Genomic DNA, 6,986 nt, shown 5'->3' on the forward strand with positions numbered 1-6,986 from the left:
TGTAATAATACACCATAATTTGTTCATATGCTGGATGTAATTTTTTGATCCATTTTACCATGAATATTGTATTGGATGTTCCAAAATCAAGCATATTCAGACTGCCATGATTGTATGAGTTACATTAGATATCCCTTTTAAGTAACAGGGTTTATTTTTCCAAACAAAATGTAAAAGTTAATTACTGATTTTGAAATGTCCAGTACTATTGCAGAGTGAACCCTGACAATCCCTCAGTTTTTGGCTGGACCGCAACAGTGGGGCCAGCCCTATAAACGCGAATGTCTGTCACTCACTGACTGACTGAGTGACTGACTGACTGAGTGATGAAGTTACACCATTGGTCGGCCGTGGCACGTGGCACATCATAGGATCACAGAGCCAGAAATTTACGCTTCGTTTTCTCCGCCATCTTGTTTCTCCGCTGAGATCGGGAGCCTGTTTCTCCTACACAGTAAGCAGGCTGACCAATATCATGCACGTAAGCTGAAGCTAAAGTAGAATCTATACAATTATATCATATCGCTGTTTATTTCGATGCATATGCGCAAGCTCAGTCCACCTGACAGCCCTCTGTTCTGTCGGCGGAGAGAGAGACACAGACAAGCATGGAGGTTTCGGCGCGCCGAGGGCTTACTGCCGACGCTTCCCGGAGTTTCCCGGGGGCACGGTTCTGGCCAGTACCGATAGCTGGGCACCGATTTGTTCCCGGTGATTCGGCCCGATGTGTACCAGAGCGACTGGGGCTTGGATCGGGAGGATCAATGCGGGCCGTGGGCGCGGTGGAGAGGTCAGCGGCAGAGAGAGGAGATGGGGCGCGCTGGAACGGAGATCAGTATGGATGTATGGACTATTATTCTGTATTAACAGTCTACAGCAGAGTTAGTTACACCATTGGTCGGCCGTGGCACGTGGCACACCCATACACGGTCCAGCCATATACTAGGTTTTGACCTAGTCTTGTTGATAAGAACACAAGACCTTTTAGTGACAAACCCCTCAACAACCATGTGTTAAATCTCTTTCCAACATTATCAATTAAAGGATTAAAATTTAGTTTCACCCTACCCGTTTGATTTTTGCATATTTTAATACCCAAGTATGATACAATATCTTTGATAGGGATGCCATATATTTCTACCAATTCTTCAGGCGTATCCTTCACAGCAAAAGTTCACGTGTTAATATTTATAGTAGGTCCTGATACAGGGAATGCAGCAAGGCAATTGCAGCATTTTAAACTTCATTTAAATGTAAAAAGATGGTTGTATCATCTAAGTTCAAGTTCGTTTATTTATATAGCCCTTTATCACAAGCATGTCTCAGAGGACTTTACAGAGAAAGTGTCTAGCTAGATCTAACTAAACACAATCAATGGTGACAAAATTATACAGGACAAGCATAGCGAAAAACACAAGGTAGGCAAGAGCAGATTTTAGCAAGACAAACAATCTACCTATTCTACATAGCCTAACCTACCCGGCACTTAGACCCTAATGCACACAAGGAAAAACTCCCAAGAAAAACCTTAGTAGGAAAACTTGGAAGAAACCTTGGGCGGGCTGAGGCAAATAGGGATCCCCCCCCCCCCGGGACGGCTTAGCGTGCAATAGATGCCGGGCAAAACATTGACAGAGTCATGGGCAACAATAATGACAGGAGAAAACAGAGAGAGACAAAAAGGAGAGGCAGCATGCGTCAGAGCACGTCGGGTGGGAGCAGCAGCAGAGATGGGACTAAAGCAAGCACTGGCACCGGAGTCTGAGAAAGGGGGGAGAGACAGGTGCACACAAAGACAACAAACACATGGAGAGAGAAACAAGACTGCACGGGAATCTGAGAAAGGGTGGAGAAAACCAGCCACACACACACACACACACACACACACACACACAGAGCTGTGCAAAAGCAGCACAAAACCCAGACATATTTGGGCACAGACACGCTCGTACAGACAGCAGATAGAAAGTGATTAGACACAGTGTAACCAGGAGGCAGCCCTATGCTATGTTCCCAACGGCACATTTCTATATAAATACTGTCTAGGCTAGGGTAAGAGAAAAGACTGTGTCGAACCCAAGCCAACGGTGCTAGGTAGGTCGTATGATTGCGAGAATAAATAGGTTTTGAGTCTAGATTTTAAGATTTCGACAGAATTAGCTTCCCTGACTGTAAGAGGTAGCTGGTTCCAGAGATAGGGAGCTCGGTAGGAGAACGCTCTACTGCCTGCTGATTTTTTCTTGATTCTAGGGACAGTAAGGTAGCCAGCATCCTGCGATCGGAGGGCCCGAGGGGGAATATAAGGGATGATGAGGTCGGATAGATATGATGGTGCAAGCCCATGTAACGATTTATAAGCTAACAGAAGCACCTTAAAGTAAGACCTGGCTTGAATTGGGAGCCAGTGAAGGGAGGTTAGGATTGGAGTAATGTGGTCAAATTTTCTAGTTCTGGTTAGTATTCTGGCGGCAGCATTTTGCACGAGTTGTAGTTTTTTAGTACTGCAGTTAGGTAGGTAGGTAGTCAGGTAAGACATTACAATAATCGAGTCTTGATGAAACAAAAGCGTGTATTAAGGTTTCAGCATCCGCCGTATTTAGCAGGGAGCGAATTTTCAAGATATTGCAAAGGTGGAAAAATGCTATCTTAGTGATTTCCTTAATGTGAGCACTGAATGAGAGAGCTGAGTCAAAAGTAACGCCAAGGTTTTTAACTGTGGGACTCTGGGTAATTAAGCAATCCCCAAAGTTTAGAGTAAGGTCTGCAACAAGAGGCAGTTGGGTTTTTGGGCTAACAACTAGCATCTCAGTTTTGTTGGCATTTAGTCGCAAGAAGTTTTGTGACATCCAATTTGTGACAGCGATTAGGCATAATTCTAGGTTTGTAAGTTGTGAACGGTCGTCAGGTCTAATTGGTATGTAAATTTGAGTATTGTCCGCGTAACAGTGAAATGTAATACCATAGCTGTGGAAAATTTCACCAAGAGGTAGCATGTAAATGGAGAAAAGCAAAGGCCCCAGCACAGAGCCCTGCAATACGCCAAAGTTAAGCATTCAGATGCAGTATTTTTATGTGAGACACAATGCGTTCTATCAGATAGGTAGGAATTTTGCCAGGAAAGTGCAGAGTCGCGGATGCCAACGTAGCTCGCTAGGCGGTTTAAGAGAATATTATGATCGACTGTATCGAATGCTGCACTCAAGTCAAGTAGGATAAGAACAGAAGAAGAGTTGGAATCTGAGGCGAGGAGTAGGTCGTTTACCACTTTTGTGAGAGCAAGTCTCAGTGCTATGGAGAGACCTAAAGCCAGATTGAGAGGGTTCGAAAAGACTATTACACGAGAGGTAGTCGGTTAGTTGGGTAGAAACTATTCTTTCCAAGACTTTAGAGAGGAAGGGGAGATTGGAGATTGGTCTAAAGCTATTAAGAACATCAGGATCGAGGTTAGATTTTTTGAGCAGAGGTTTAATTACGGCTGATTTGAAGGAGGAGGGCACAACGCCAGAGGAGAGAGAGGTGTTAATGATGTTGAGTAGGGAGGGGCCTAATATTGGGATAAGTTCCTTAACCAATTTAGCGGGAAGAGGGTCAGATAGGCTGGTTGTGGATTTAGAGGAAAGTACTAATTTAGAGAAGGTGTCTAAGGAGACAGTCTCAAATTGCGAGAGTACGGCGGTGGTCTATATTGCACCTAATGCACGATTAGAAGAGGGATCAACGCCCTCGGTGGGTAAAGAATTGCTAATCTCATCTCTAATACAGTCAATTTTGTGATTAAAGAAATTAAGAAAATCATTTGCAGTAAATGGAGAGCTCACTATAGGGGAGGGTTTGCAAGTAAGTTTTGCTACCGTGTCAAATAGAAACTTCGGGTTATCTTTATTGTATAAGATCTGAGAAGTAGGAGGCCCTAGCAGTGGAGAGCGTACGCTTGTAATTCATTAGGCTATCGCTCCATGCTAGCCGAAAGGCCTCAAGTTTGGATGAATGCCATTTGTGTTCCAGCTTTCTACACGCCTGTTTTTGTGCACGAGTTTCGTCAGTAAACCAGGGCGACGGTTTCTTTAGACGGCGGGTCTTTGTGAGTAGGGGCGCAACAGAGTCAAGCGAGTCAAGTAGAATAGAGTTAAAGTTATCTGTGAACTCGTCGAGGGAGCCAATTCGTTCTGGGAGAGAGGCAGGAGTTTTAGGTAGGAGATCAGCGACTTTTGTAGTTGTGGAAGTATCTGTTATGTCCGAACAGAATATGTTTTAGACAGATTCAGGTACCAAAACAACACACAATCCGAGCTATTTAGTTTAACACTGCTTTATTTGCCAAAACGTCTACTCGCTTTCAGATGCCATTTGGAACTGGCTCTCTGATTAGGCTTGCCCTAGCGCTGACCTGAAGCGCAGCCAATCAGCATCCATCAATTAGGTGTGGAACAACTCACAGCACTCTGTTGAACCTTTAGTGCACACAATATTTGCCATCATGGCCTCTTGTTTCTCATACACCACAGTATCCATACGGCAGATGCTGTAGGTATCAACTAGATTTGAATGCCGACAGGGCAGAACAATTTGAAATTTAATGAGATAATGATCTGATAATGCCGGTGAATACGGCAAAACTACTAAATCTGAAACGCTAATACCACGAGCGAGGACCAGATCAAGAGTATTGCCGTTAGAATGGGTCTGTTCGTGAACCAACTGAGTAAAGCCAAAAGTGTCAATTAGGGATGAAAATGCTTTGCTAAGTGGATTAGTTTTACAATTTAGATGAATATTGAAATCACCGATAATTAGGATGTTATCCGCACGAGTTACAAGGTCAGAGAGGAAATTGGAAAATTCTTCTAAAAAAGATGAATAGGGCCCAGGAGGCGATAAAGGATGATTAGGTAGAAAGGCAGGATACCAGAGTGGTTGATGCCCATGCTAACTGGATCATCTGCCAACATTTTAATTATTTTCCCAATATTTGAATACCTTTGAACCAATCTTTTTTTTAAATGACGTGCCATAGCTGACTAACAGAAATAAAAAGGGAGCCGGGTCTCCTTGCTTGATTCCTCCACCCACACAAAATCTTGGAGTTGTGCCATTTGGTAATTTAATTGAACTATTACAGCCATTATTAAAGGTTTGAATTGCACTTTTGAAATGACTTTCAAAACAAAAAAACAATCTACAAAATCTAACATAAAGATGTGCTCTACAGTGTCAAATGCTTTGTAATAGTCTACAAACAATATAGCTATTCTCATTGATGAATTCATTATAATCTTTTAAATCCCAAATTAACCTGATAGTTTCCAATGTGTCTTCTTTGCATAAAGCCAGATTGGCAGTGATCAATTACTGTGTTTAGGTATAACTTTTACCTTTGTGCAAATATAAGTGCTAACACTAACTTATCTTGCGCTTTCTTCTTTATTTTATGCCCTCCATAAAAACATGGTCCACTGTCTCTTCTTATCCACATACTGCATGGACCATCCTTATGCTTTCCAGTGCGAGTCCACAATGTCAAAGTCTTAATCTTGTCATGATATCCTGATCTCTCCTCTCATTTCCCAAGTAGTAAGTTACTTCAACTGTTATATACCATACTGCATCATATATACATACTACATATACAGTATATACACATCATATACATACTTAATGTACATCATTTACTACATCATATACATACTATACATCATATATTAGACCATATACAATATACACCATACGACACATAAACCTATGGGCAATTTAGAGTCTTCAATTCACCTGACCTGCATGTCTGTGGACTGTGGAAGGAAACCCATGCAAACACGGGGAGAACATGCAAACTCCACACAGAATGGACTTAATTTTCACATCTACTTTCTTCAGTGCCTTTTAAAGCTACCACCTCTACTGTCTCACTGCCCTCCACAAATACATGGGCTGGAACCCATAAGAATCCTACTGTACTCCCGGTTTGATCAACTCGATATCCGTGCAGAGGCTGAACTTACTGAGACTGTAAAACATCTGCCTGAGTGGAACATCTGAGTGGGTTCCCCAAGCAGATTGGAGGATGGAGGATGCTGCTTGGCCCGTGCTATTCCTCTAATTCCACTGATCTTGTACAATTCAGTCTAGATTTCATATCTGCCACTTGGAGGCTTTTATCTAAAATGCCTTAACGTGTTCACACTGCGAGGACTTGGTTGATGGGTCACTGACTGATCGGTGCAAGAGGCTCCAATCCGCACCAGCTGATGACCACAAAAAGTTCAATCCAGCTTTTCTTGTCCAACATGCTTGTTGACCATCCACACAAAGGCTGAGTTTCCCTGGTCACTCAGCTCTATAGGTGTTGCTTGCAGTGTGAATGCATGGTTATAGTACCACGACTGCATACATTTTCAGCATGTTTTCCCAGTGGCAATCAAATCCATAACCCTGCCAGAGTTAGTGTCTTGCTCCATCCATTCAGCTACACATACCCCTTTTACTTTCATGGGTGAGATGGATTATCTTCCACCTCACTTCAGATGGACTGAAAGGTTGCCAAATCAGGCTGAAATACTGCCGTGCAGAACACACTCAACTTCAGAATGGAAGATGAAGAAGCAACACCTAATGGCTGACAAAAGGGGTAAGTCAAAGTTTGTCTTCATTTTTCACTGGGTAAAAGAGAAAATTGTCTCCTCTTCAGAAAAGTTCTTTCTGAACCAACAATAGAGCAGCTGCAAAGGTGCCTAAACAGTGGAACCATGTCACCAGTTTCCATAGTGAATGATGTCTTTGTTAGACCAGCAATAGCGAACTGACACCAGAAATGCTGATGGCATGTGCCACTGATCCACAAATACACTGTCTGAACAGTGAACCCAAACCACACCCCCTCACCGTCTGTGCTTGTTTTTAGAACCAACCCTGCACGGGAAGTTGTACAGCTATGCATCTCAGCTGCAAACGATGTGTTATGATCAGGAAATGAAAACCTGTGGTTAGTGCAG

This window comes from Centroberyx gerrardi, chromosome 14 (assembly GCF_048128805.1).
Source record: "Centroberyx gerrardi isolate f3 chromosome 14, fCenGer3.hap1.cur.20231027, whole genome shotgun sequence".
In the NCBI taxonomy this organism is placed as follows: domain Eukaryota; kingdom Metazoa; phylum Chordata; class Actinopteri; order Beryciformes; family Berycidae; genus Centroberyx; species Centroberyx gerrardi.